This window comes from Rhineura floridana, chromosome 9 (genome assembly GCF_030035675.1).
Source record: "Rhineura floridana isolate rRhiFlo1 chromosome 9, rRhiFlo1.hap2, whole genome shotgun sequence".
Lineage (NCBI taxonomy): Eukaryota > Metazoa > Chordata > Lepidosauria > Squamata > Rhineuridae > Rhineura > Rhineura floridana.
Genome location: NC_084488.1, coordinates 47,710,864 through 47,725,354, shown reverse-complemented (window position 1 = coordinate 47,725,354; position 14,491 = coordinate 47,710,864).

Sequence of the window (14,491 nt, the reverse complement as noted above, 5' to 3'; positions counted from 1 at the left end):
TCACCAGCTCTGCTCCTAGTTCTGAACTGGAGAGAAGAATGCTTCCAGAGAGGGATTGCTCTTTATCAAGGGAAAGTCAGCCAGAACCACCACTAACTTCAGCTGAAATTTTAAGAACATATGATTATCCTCCCTCCCTCCCTCCCATTCCTTTTGCCTCGTGCGTTATGTCTTTTTAGATTGTGAGCCTGAAGGCAGGGACGGTCTCAGATTCACTGTTCTGTGCACCTATGCACATGGGACACATTTGTGCAGTGGCACAGCAGCTCTGTGAGGTGGGGGGCTTCAGGCTCTCATTAGATCCCACAGGAACACCTGGGATTTCATGAAAGCCGCATGGCAGGTGGGGCAGCAAAGATCTCAAATGCTGCTACCGGCCAGCAGATGATGAATATTTTCTCCATTAACTGGTGTTGCATTCAGAACCTCTTTGTTGATCCTCCAGGCTTCATCATCTGCTGGGAGGACACTGACCTTCATTACAAGCTCCATATCTGCAGGGATGGGGTTCCAGAAGCCAACACCTCTCATTGGCCACAGTCGGCACCAGGAATCTCGATTTATTTATAATAACAACTTTTCACATTTGTGACATGACAGTGTCGATTTAAAGATTTATACCTTGTTTGCAGGTATCAGTGTTGCGCTTTCACCAGCTGTTTACAAAGAACTGCCTTGTAGCATCTTATTAAGAACAACGGTTTTACTATAGCACAAGCTTTGTGCACTAGAGTCTACTTCATGAGATGAATGAAGCATTAGCTTTGCGACCCACATGCACGGGGGTAGGAAAGATATTTTAGACAATGGAAAAGGCAGTATGGTTTTCTCCTGTTTCTTCCTTCCCCCCTCCCTCCCTCCCCCCTCCATATACATGCATGCATGCATAAAATTTTAGGTTTGTAGAAGGAAGCCCTTGCAAGTTTGCCAGGAGCACAAAACTCTTATGCTGTCAAAATGAAGCAAAGGAAAATGGTATACCTATAGCTGTGTTTCTAGTCCTCAGCTTGTTGATGACAGCTCCAGTCTTGGCACTATTAGTGTGCAGGAGAATGCTGTTTTACTTACATAGGGCGCCCCTCATGAAAGCAGAGCTCCAGGGATCAGTAACTGCATGTCACGAAACACAACGCTTTTAGGTGTGGAATCATTTCATGTTACTATTTGATATTACATAATCTTTTTTTTCCATTCATCATTTATTTCCTAAAAGGGAAATAATATAGGTATTTAACAATATAATGTGTGGCATGAACAAAGAATGACAATACACATCTCAAAGCCTCACGCTAGGCACCACATTTCAGAAACAAATGAAAATTTTCCCCAAAGTTCTCAAAGAACCCCTGGTTTACCCCATCATTACCATTTTCTGCCAGGTTATTCATAAATCTCAACCCTTGTCTTTTGCAACCACTCTGTTTTTCAAATCTGTATTTACTCATTTCCAGTTTTTATTCTAGTTGTGATTAAATTTCACACAAGATACAAGTGTCTTTCTCTTATTTTTGTCTTTGAAGAAATCTGGCAGAAAAAAGGTAGGACAAACTATATGCTACAATTTTAGCCATAGTTTCTCAAGATCAGTTTCCAATCATTCTTGATTTTTTTCCTGATGAAGTGGGCACCATTCCACACAAAATACTATGCCATGATCAATGTGTTACTCTTTATGGGTCTTTGCTCTTTAGGCTACAATACATGAACATGGCTAAGCCTTTGGAAGCTGGCACAAAAGAGAGAGAAACCTGGGAATGGGGGGTGGCCAATTTCAAAAAGCAAAGAGGGTTTGTGGGTGGGGGTAATGAACTCTCCACTAACCATCCATTTACTTTCCTGTGCCTCTTTTTCCTAAATACTTTTATCCCAGCCAGTCTCAGTCCTAATGTCTGAGCTCAGTTGAGGAAAGTGATATCATGATGATAAGCCAGGGGAGTGGGGAGGTTTTAACATACTTCACCTGCATGCCCTTTTTGCTCTTAAAATCAAACTTCACCCCCCACCTACATCTTTCTATGTAATTGGAACAGATCTAGGTTCAACACAGAGATCTACTGCAGTAACTTTGCAATGCCAGAACAGGGCAGTGGAAGTGAATATGGAAGGCCCTTCTGGCTAACTTTTGATATGATTAAGCATGTAAAAACTGGAACAGCCTTGCTGGGCTTGTCTTCTAGCTTATGAGTGGATGTCAAAAAGTTGGAACTATAACCCTATTCCTGTGTTACAAGTAAGGATGAGAGAATCTGTCAATTTCATTTTTCTCAGTTTCGCATTGACTTTAGTTCTCCACATTTCCATATCATTTCCTGATTTTTTAAAAAAAGTCCTAATAAAAATAATTTCCTAATATACAGATTTTTTTGCAGTTTTGCCTAATATAAACAGTTTTGCAAAGCGATTTCCTCTCATATAATGCAATATTGAATGTTATTTTCACTAATATATACATTTTTATGCACACTTTATCCCAGTATATACAGTTCGGTACACATTGGATTGGAGAACTGGATTGCATAATATGGAGAAGTGCAAATTGCAAAGGATGGCTTTTTTGTTTCACATATTTTTTTCAAAAAGTGTTAGGTAGGTTTCCCCTTAAATGTGAACTAAATTGAATTCCCCCCATCCCTAGTTACAAGTGAGTAGGGCACTTAAACACTGAAGACTGAGGCTGTAATCCAAAACACACTTATCTGGAAGCAAGTCCCATTGAACCCAATGGAGCTTACTTTTGAGTAGACATGTATTGGATTGCAGCCTAAGTAAGGCCGACCCCAGTGTTACATGCTTGCGATAGCCCTAGCCCCAGATATCCATGTGTAGAGTGCAGATGTTTGAAGAAGAAGCCTTATGCACTTGCTTCTTCTTCAGTGCATCAGTACCCTATAAGCATGTAACATGTGAATGAGTGAATAGGGCATGTGACTTATAAATCCATGATGTGTTACTTGGTCTTTGTTTCAACTAGTATCTGCAGTAAACATCAATGATTGAATTTGCAATTTCTATATGCAGTTACTCTGGGTTTTGTTTCTTATTCCTGTTGTGGAGTGTCAGAGGTTATCCCAAGCTCCTTGGAAACTAAGGTTTCCGCTCAGCATAGCAGAGGTGTTTTATTTAGCTAGTCAACAATCCTGACATCCTTTAGGGCTCACCAGAACATAATTAATTTACTCACAGTGGTCCACAAGAGCTTTAATGCATCATCAAGATGAAGTAGCCTGTCTCACCTTTCTGAGGGGACACATTGCTTTCCCAATCTGTGTGTTTCCACAAATAGTCAGAGGATTTCTGACTCATAGGCACATGAACCATGCACATGTTCTATTTTTAGGCTTTTTAAAAGATAGCTGAGCCAATAAACACTGTTAGATGCTCCTTCCTCCATTCCCAACCAGATCTTCTACCAGAATGCATGAGAGGTACATAGGGAATCCATAGCCCAATTTCTCTCTTTCCCCCTTGCCTGTGCACTCTGGCATTCAGTACAGGGGCGAAAATGCATTTGGTTTTTTCCATGTGCTGAAATAAAGGCCATAACTGAGAAGGTGGAATTACTTTTCAAGTTCCTTTATTAAGTTCCATCTAGTCCTCTTTCACTTATATTCCCATGGTTTGATTTGTTTCTAAAATGGTGAGTTGCTTTATGTGCCTCTGAGCGCTGGAATGAAGGAATGTGTTTCTGTTCACTTTCAACGGAGAGGTCAAAGCTGGCCCTTATAGTAACATCTCTTGTGTTTGATTAGATATTGGTTGTAGGCAACAGTTGCCATCGCTACCTTTGAGTAAAAGACCTCTACAGTGAATAAGGTACAAATTCATTCTGTTTCTGGTAGGCTATATTGCCATGATAAAATATAAATTAATGTAAAGTGCCACTAAAAGTAGAAATTGGAGGCAACCAATTAAACATAGTGTAGTACTGATGGAAAAATATGCTCAAGTCCCTGAATTGTGCCATGTATGTTAAATAGCCTCCTTATGTATGTAATTACTTGCTTAGGAGCAGTGACCTGTTAAGACACAAACTAGATAGCAGTAACAGCATCCTTGCACATTTTATACCAGTGCTGAGACTTTGTTTATGACTATTAAGTGCTCATCTTTTTTTAAATATTCAGATATGAAAAAACTATTTTTCACTTAAACATCTATTAAAGCAAGAATCTAATCTTGTGGCATTTTGCTTAGCTTGAACACATGAACACTGTTTCTGATGCAGCCTTTCATTATAAATGCTTTGTTGAGGGTCATTGCCATTAAGCCAACACTTAACAGGTTCATCAGAATAATTCTCAATTAGCTGTACAATTAGGAAATCCCAGACACTATGGGAGATGGTTACCTCTTACCAAATTGTCTCTGGGGAAAATGGAGGAAATATAAGTGCTCAGAAAATCCTAACATGAGTTTTAACAGCTGTATGAAAAGCTTTTCAAATATAATGAAATAAAATCACCAACTCTCTATTTATATTACTCCCCTGTAGCTTTTTACTGTGTCTTGCAAGTTTCTGTATCTGGCCAGATTGTCTACCCTGTTGTGAAAATAAAGAAGTTGGATTCGAGTATTTATAAATTCCTTTTTCCTGTGAATGTTTTGCCAATGAGCAAAGAGAAAAGGTGTCCATCAAATGATATCTTCATATACAGCTTGGAGGCAGTTCGTGCAGAATAATCAGCAGACAGGAAAACATTCAAGGGGAGGGAGAAGATAATACAGATGTTTGCTTCAGAGTACCATCCCAATATACACTTGAATATTACTGGGTTTATTTGAAAATATGTGGCTCTGAAATCAGGCAAGAGTAAAAATACAACAGGTAGAATCCCCAAAAGGTACTAGGAAAGCAGTTTGTGGTAAGCACAGTGCATTTTGGATATGAAACTTTGCTTCAAAGGCAACTATTAAAAACAAACTGATACGCACTAAATTGGGAGGAAATGTTTAAAAAATGATGCAGTACAATTCTGCACATCTGAGCAGAAGCCAGTTCTATTGAGCCCAAAGAGATTTACTCCCAGTTAGGGATGGAGGAAAAGTTCAATTCAGTTCACATTTAAAGCTGAATTTATCAAATTTGCACTTTCCGAAACAACATGAGAACTGAAACACAGCCATCCTTCAAAATTCGCACTTATCTGAATTTTGCAATGCAGTTCTCCACCTAACCAGGGTTTGCAAAAATGCATATGTTAGGGGAAAGTGTCTATAAAAAAATATATTAATGAAAATAACATACAAAAATGCATTACATGATGAGAAATTGCTTGCAAAAATGTGTACGTTAGTCAAAACTGCATTCAAAAATGTGTCTAGTAGGAGAAATTCACACTAAAATGCTGGAGAAGTTTCATGAGGATTTTTTTAAAAAATCACAAAATTGCTGCAGACATGGAGAGCCAAAGATAAAATTGGAAAAATGAGAAACTCGGAGAACCAAAATTAACAGATCCTTCCATCCCTGCTCACATTAAGTGTGCATAGGACTGAAGCATCACAGCAGAAGCCTATATATGTCTACTCTGGCATAAGCCTCACTAAGTTCAATGAAGCTAACTTCCATGTAACTGGATATAGGATTGCAGCCTTCATATCTATGTATACTATAATATTACAGATAACGGAGAATGGTTTCATATATGTGGCATATTTCACATTAAAGTGTCCTCCATTTTTCAGGATATTTTTCTTAGTAGTTGAAAAATAAATTACAATTAACAAATGTAACATAGTGGACTTCTGGGAAGGATTGCTTCGCTTGTGCCTGCCTCTGAGATGAGCTCTCGTCTCAGAGGAAGCTTTTTCAGTTTTAAAACCAGTCAAAAGGGTTTTTTTTGACTGGTAAAAACTTTCTCCCAGGCAACGGAGAAACGAAGAGATCATCCACAAGCTTCGTTGTGTTTGTTGGGGGACTTGAATTCATTAGGATTGCCTATGAACAAAGGACCAGCCAGCAACGTCGGACGGAGCCAAGGAATTTCAAGCAAGCTCAAACTGATTAAGCGAGACGTTTTTCTTTTCTTCAAAGAAAAACAGATTTTAACAGGCAAGCATTCTTCTTTCTATCCTTATCATTTGGCTTAAATTGTTGCAGTAAAAGAGATTTGTTAAAAGAATCAGCAGTAAAGAATCCCTGGGTGAGTTATAACTTTTCTCTTTTACACACGGAATTAAGGCGGAAGGAAATCGAAATAGCTTATCTTTGTTTTTATTGCAAAAAGCTGGCCTGGAATTGAGAATTATAAAGATACAAACGGATGAGAGATATCTAATCTGAGGAGAAAATTTTTGATTTATATGAACTTTTGAGTATTATATGTCTGGGACTATTTTTTCTGGTCTACTTCATTTTGACGAATCTGCTTGTTCTTTATGCCACTAACTATTTGGATGCTGTGAACTAAATTTGTTTTGCATTCTTGGACACATAAGAGATAAGGCAGTTTGTGCTGTCTACATTATGATGTCATCAGGTTTGGAATATTAACTCCTTTGTTGCTGGAAAAAGAAATAAATTGCTCTTTGCTTAGGAATAGTGCTATATTGGAAATTGAAGGTTTTTTTTCTTCTTCTTGGTTTTAAAAATGACAATTAAGAAAGTGGCTGAGACCCTGGAAGTAAATATGTTTCAGAAAATAATGGATGAGATTGAGATAACGAAACAAGAACTTAGACATGGCAAACAAGAGATGAAAATTGAATTTGGCAAAATGAAGCAGGAGCTGAAAGAAATAGGGGATTTTATGAGAGAGGAGGTTGATGAGATCAAACATATAACTAGATAAGCAATAGAAGAAGAAAGAAAAATTAAAGGGAAGATGCAAGTCCTGGAGATTGGAACAGATATATCAAATGTGGAACTGGAAAAAGATTTGGAGTTTATGGACCTTAGAGATAAAGATTACTGTTTGGAATTCAGCGTTGTCCCTGAAGAAATTGATGAAGATATCAGAGATAAAGCTATCAATGTTTCAAAAAAATTTCTAGACTGGAATGATGTGATGGAGCTTGAAATAGAGAAAATTTATAGAATTAATTACAGATATGTGACAATGGAAATACTCTCAAGAGATGTGCTAGTGCATTTCGTAAAAAAGAGGAACAGAGATATGACTTTACAACAACATTTCAGTAACACATTCAGAATTGATGGCAAGGAAATATTTGTGAGGAAGGAAATTCCCATCAGACTCTTATTATATGACTATGACTATGACAGCAAGATTATTATGGATGCAAGGATGGAAGATGGAAGATGGAATTAACACTGATAATGGAAGAATGGCTATTGAAATTACTGGACCTAGCAGACTTGATGAGATGGATTAATTGACATGTTTTTTTGGAGAAAAATCGATGGATATATTTCTCAAGGACTGGAAACCTCTCTTTGACTTTTTGCGGAAAGAATAAAGTGATGTTAATGAGATTTGATGATTAATTAAGATAACTACTGGAGGAAAGTGATTTTGTAATATATTAAGATACAGGTTTGTTATATATTATAGACCTATAACTGATCTGCGACAAATCGGAAGTCAACATTTTATTTTATTGTATTAGTTATTAATTTGCTTTTGTTTTGTTTTGTTTTGTTTTTTGAAACTTTGAATAAAAAAAAATAATGAAAAAAACAAAACAAATGTAACATAGTTAAGTAATACCCATACTGAGTGTTTGGGGTGTGATACAGGAATGAAAATGTAATGAGACTACAATCATTGTATTGTTGTGCCCCAGGTTTGTTTATTTTTTAATAATCTTTAATATGTTTAACCTTTACTAAGGACCAGTACAGTAGTTACTGAGTATGGAATCGTATGCACCCTCTCTAAGGGTGTAAGGCCCACTGAATTCAGAAAGAGACTTGCTCCTGAATAGACCTGCTTAATATCGTGCTGCTCAGCTGCAACGCTGGTTATGTAAAGATGTTTTTTTAAAAACATTTTAATGGCACACAGCTTTTAAGTGTTTGTGATTACTGTTTACTCCTTGTTTTTATAGTTTTTTTCTGACAGCTTCACAACCTAAAACTCATTTTGTTTCCCACAATAAACTAAAGAGGTGTTTCCTAGCACACTGAGCTATGGCCCAGGGGAAGTTCCATAGCTCACTGGTAGAGCATCTGTTTTGCAAGCAAAAGGTCCCAGGTCCAATCCTTAGCATCTCCAGGTAGGGCTGGGAGTGTCCCCAGCCTAAAAGCCTGCCACTGCCAGTCAGTGCAGACAATACTGAGCTAGATGGACCAATGGCCTGAGACTGTATAAGGCGGCTTCCTGTGCTCCTATGATCTTAAGGTTTCTCCTCTTCTGTTAAGGTTTTGTTCTCTGCTCCCTCAAACCCCACACACACACACACCACCACAAACATTTTATTGTATGAAATCAGACTGGAAATGCCTTGGCATCATTCTGAATGATCAATGAAAACTTCTTGACATAACCTGACTTGACCAATGAAATATATTATAATCTGAATTAAAAGAATGTATCATGGATTAGCATTCCATTGACCTAAGAGGCCAATATCGATTTGAGTTCATTCTTTGTCCACTAGACACTGCTTTTACCAATCGTTTTTTTCCGCGTTGAAAAATACATTGATATTAATATCAATTTTAAATGAAATATTGTTAAGGAAATCTAAATCTCTTGAAAGGAGATATCAATAAATGAAAGGGAATATAGATAAAATTACCGTTCTTAATATTGATATTTTAGAGGCAGTTTTTTTTAAAAAAAATCATTTTTGATAATAGCCATGGAAAATCACTATATAAAAATGTGATCTGCAACAATAGAGCATAAGTGAATTAATGGAAAATTCAGTACCAAATCTGAATTGGGCAGAATTCTAGCACATCCCTAACATGGATTAAAATGGTCTCATGTTGAATTTGGAGTAGCAAAGAAGCAGAGATGGTCATGAAGGTTTCTGAATGATCTATAGCACAAGCCTATAGACATCTAATTAGAAATAAATCCCTTTGAGTAGGCTTACTCCTGGGGAAGTGGGCATAAGATTGCAGTCCTAGTTACTATTGCCTGTGAGCCCCATCCTAAGCTTACGCTCAAAGCTTTTAGCCCAAATGGCCACTCTTGAAGAATAATCTTAAATCATAAACCGTTTTCTCCTTTTTTGTCTTTTAAATGTTTTTAACTGTTTTATCCATAATTTTAATGTTTCTTGTAAACCGCTTAGAGGTTTTATTACTATCATGTGGTATATACATTTTGCTAAATAAAAAATAAATATTGAGCCCATTTTTGAAGATTAACCAATGGTGAAGCTGTCATGTCAATACGAATTTTGGATTTTTTTATAGAATGGAGGAAGAAGAGAAGGAGGGATGATAGCCAACTAAGTCATATTCAGATTATACTCATTAAAATCAATGGATTTAGGTTGCTTAAGTCTATTGATTTCAGTGGGTCTACCCTGAGTACAACTAATATTGGACAACACCCCAATATCTATTGAAAACAAGCAGGGCAAGCAAGTAAGGAAACAGCTTGACTGATGAGGATCAAGCACCAAGCCAATTGGTTCAAAGACTTGGATCAAGAACTTAGCAGAGAGACCAGGCAAAGAGACCAGAACAGAGGTGCTGGGCTAGGAGCAGACTCAGAGGCAAAGCTCCCTTTGCAAGGCACACTTCAAAGCTTGCTAACAATACTGCTGAGTATTCTGATAATTCTGTTGATCAGCTCTGCAGGGTGTCCTTTTCTAGGTCAGTAATCAAGTAATCTGTGCCTGTGTCTCATTTCAAGTCATTACCAAATACAGATGGACGTTAATATTTATTTGGTTGAATCCTGAAGTTATCCATAAATGTACTCTAACAATCCTATTCAGATTGGCTACTTAGAAGTAAGACCCATTTAATGCAATGGGGCTTATTCTCAGGTAAAGGTGTGTAGGATTGCAGCCTTAGCATCCCCTACCTTCACACACTAGATGTAAAAGTGGATAACAGGAGTTCTTTGTGGAATACATCTCCCTGTACTGATTGGTCCAGATCAGACCAATGTTGGAGACACCATATACAGTTACATGATCCTTTGGTTTGAACCTTATTTTAATATACTCCCCCCCTGAAGACAAACGGAAATCTTCTAATTGGACCACAACAAATATTTGAAGCAAATATTTAGATCCAAGGTCCATCACTAATTAAAATATTTTAATAGCAAATCTCTCTCCCATCCGAGTGGAGAATGAGTCTATTGCTTATGCTTTCAAAAACCAAGATATGAGGTTTATATATTTAAAATGAATATATTCAGTTAAAGCTTAAAAACCTAATATGGAAAAGTATTAGATTCATTTAGAATTCCATTTTAAGCAAAGAATTGAATTGCTTTCCAGCAGGCTACATTCCTACAATTTCTTACTTGAATAGAGGAGGTAATAGTTGCAATATAAATTCAGCTGCAGAGTCTGAGAACACTATTATATTAATCCAAAATTGTATATGCATAACTTGAAAAAAAATTATTAAACATGCCTTTTTTTCAGCTGAGATGTTCTGTGATTATGATAGATGACACAGGCTGCAACTCCCAAAGCCTTAAAGAAGAAGGCCTTGCTTTGCTATGACAGCTCAAAATACAGCTTGTGGAAATGATTTTTTTTCAGCTGGACAAGCCAACCATGACAGTTCTTCTGCTAGGTTTAAAGCTCACAACACTGGCATGAATACCCGGTCCATTGTTGCTGCTGTGCTGCTCTGTGCAGTTACCTTCTGATCAACTCCTGTTCCTACAGACCAATGCTGCAAGAATTTTACACTGCATTTCCATTGCATCGTATTTGATAATGGTTACTGTAAATTTCTGCACTGAATATGCAGTTCTTAATTATGTTTGTGAGTGCATGTGTGTATATGTGAGAGATGAGCTATTCACCACAGTGAGCATAACAACTACCTGTAATATTTGTAATTAAAGCTAATATATAAAATATTAAAAAGGAAATAAATGCCTGTAAGCCACAACCATCATACCCTTGGGTGATCCCAATATTTTTAACAGGCCTTCTTGTTGTTATCATAATGAGCTGAATACATGTTTACTTGGGATGAATCTGCAAAATCTGAGAAAGTTGGACCCAATATATCCTAATTGATTATATAACTGCTACTTCTTCGCATAGGTGAGATTGCCAATAAAGACATCAAGAGGTCATAGGAGAGATCACTATAGCACGGTGATCAAGCTGAATGAAGGCCCTTGCCAAATAGTTTGGCCTGCTGGTAGGGTTGCCAGGCCAGAAGCATCCCAAACCCTGAGATTTCGGGGGTGGGCTCTAGTGATGTCATAGGGGCAGGCCTGAGTGATGGCATTAAGCATGATACATTAAGCATCGACCATAGTTGCTAGGAATATACAATTCAAACAAAAACATTTCTCTAATTGGAAATTAAAATAGAAATCTTAGCTAAAAGATGGAGCCTAGGTAGGGAACATTTAATCTAGCCAACTTGTTTCTGGCAAGAAGGGTTTAAGTGCCTTCAGGCCAGTCCAGTCACCAGAAGCCCATTGTACAAAGAAAGGAGCCTAGTGTTGTGGAGATGTTAGATAGGAGCACTCAGATGGATGCCCTGAAGACTGCAATTCTAAACACACTAAGGGATTAAGCCCCATAAAACTTAGTAGGACTTACTTCTGAGTAGATATGGTTTGGTTTGTGCTGTTGGTAAAGCTTGACTAGGGATCCCTTGCAGCAATATCAATATCAAAGCAGAGTTGGCAACCCCCTTCTTGGAATGCCCTGCCCCTACCTTTTAACATGGCTGCTCCAAACTTCTTTACTGATTGGACCCTTCATTTCAGAGAGAGGTTTGAGAAATGAGTCAAAATAAGAAGATTCTCTACCCTTTTCTATGTGGGCTGCTATAAACTCACTTTGACAGCCAACCCAATTCCAGTGAGTAATAACTGAGAGAGAAAAAACACACATAGTTTGGTCTACCTTCACAGGCAGCAGCTTGGCAACAATTGCAGCCACACTTTCAGATATGTGAATTCTCTTTTACCACTATTGGGCAAGAAACAAACTGTCATGCAACCAACAATTGCATCATCGGGTTTATGGGGGTTGAGCTGAGTGCATGGAACCACTATTGTTGCTTCTATGGATGTAAGGGAATGAGGTTAAAGATAAATGAAATGCAAATAGAAAAGAAAAAGAAAAGACAGTGATGATTTCCTAAATGCCATACCATACCAACCACAAGATTGCTATGACTAAGGCAGAAAACTCAGCACCCCTCACCAGTCAGGATTCCTAACCAAAAACCAAAGTAAAAAAATCCTAGCAGCCAGTCAGCTAAGGTCACAGAAATCGCCATGCAGCACAACCTGATCTGGGGGCTGCAGATAGTGCAGAGGTGGAACAATTGCTGACAGGGTAAGACCCTATCAGCACATAATACCTCTGCTCTGAAATCTGCACTGGTTGCTGATTTGCTACCAAGCGAAGTTCAAAGTGTGCTTTCCATGTTAGGGGTTTCACAGAGTACTTGTTCTGCTCTTGTAAGAAATCAGTCCTTTAGTGTGGCAGCACCTACGCTTTGGAACTCGCTTCCTATTGACATTAGGCATACACCTTCATTATACTTTTTTCAGCACCTGCTAAAATCATTTTTGTTTAGGCAAGCGCATCCAGGCATGTAGAAGCTATTGTGGTCTTTATCTGATTTTAACTCATGGTTGGTTTTATTATTTTGAATGTTTTTCAATACCTGTCTTTAACTGTTTTTACCAATAATTTTATTTTTAATTCCTTCAGTAAACTGCTTTGAGATTTTTTACAGTAAACTGCCATATAAATGTTGTAAATAAAATATATAAATAAATTTTGGAGTCACTGTGGCCTTTGGGTCTCTTTCCACTTTTAGGAACAAAGGAATTTGTCTTATACTGACTCAGGCCATTTGGCACCATCTAGCTCAGTACTATTCCCAGCAATAGTCTTTTCCAGAAATTGAATTTTGGATCTTTGCATGCAAAGCATATGCCCTGCCACTGAGCTAAACCCTTCCCCTGTTTAAAAATAATATCTTTTAAAATTGTTCTTTTCAGTTCACTAGTGAATGCACATCATGCCTAGGGCAGATCCACACCATTCATTTAAAGCACATTCAACACACATTTGAAGCACATGAATCCCTCCACAGAATCATGGGGACTTTAGTTTGTTAAGAGTGTTAAGAACTATAATTGTGAGGGGGAAACTACACTTCCTAGGATTCTTTAGGGGAACTCATGTGCTTTAAATGCAAGTTGAATTTGCTTTAAATGTATTGTGTGGATCTACTTGATAAACTTTGCCTGTATGTAAATTGTTTTGACTATTTTTTAAAAATGGAAATGAGCTATAAAGTGTGCTGAATGATGACCATGGGCTACTCACCATCTCTCAGCCTATCTGCCCCTCAGGACAAAAACAACAGAAAGGAACCATGAGCACCCCAAGAAAGAAGAACACACTTAAAATGTAGAGGAAATAGTAATCTACAACCATAGTGTGAAATCAACTACTTATTGGGATACAATATGAAGAAATATTTCTATAAGCATGACTGTAAAATATGTTTATTATTTACACAAGCTCTAAAGATATTTATAGTGCAATCCTATGTTTGTTTACTCAGAAGCAAGTCCCAGTGTATTCAACTGGGCTTACTTAAACAGGGGAGAGTGCAGAGGACTGCAACCTCAAGTGATAAAGCACTCACCCAACCTAAAATTCAGAATCATGCCACTTCAAGCTGTTTTGCAACTGTTTATACTTGTCTTATGATTATTAGATTTTAAAAGGATTTATTTCTTATTGTGAGCTGCCTTGGTTTCCAATCAGCAACCCTACCTCACAGGGTTGTTGGAAAGACTCCATACACACACACACTGCAGATGTAAGAATACATACATCCCATATAATAGTTTATTGTCAAAACCAGTTGGTCATTGCAGAACATTTTAAAAAAATCAGTATTAGTTTCCTACATAATAAAAACTGTGATACCTAAGTAAGGCCTGCCTAATTGCTTTAAAAATAGGATTAGAGGAGGAGAGAAAGATTTATAACACAAATAATTCTTTGCTATGTTCACTCAGAAGTCCCATTAATTTACAGCACAATCCTAACCATGCCTACTCAAAAATAAATCCTATTGAATTCAATGGGGTTTATTCCAGGTGCGTGGGATTAGCATTGCAGCTTTACTCCCAGAATAGGCAGTATTGGATTAAAGCTTCATATTGGGAAGGTTTTCAAAACACTGCTGTCTTTAGCAGCCCAGGAAAATTTAAACTTGTTTGACTCCTGCACACAAGAGAGAAAAAATCTGAAAGCTACATACTTATGAGATTTTCAAATAAGAAGGAAAAAACAGCCATTTTCTGGCATTGCAATGGGGTCTAGGCACTGCCTGGAGGTCAACAAATCACAACCCTGACTTCACTTAGTGGCTACAAACCTG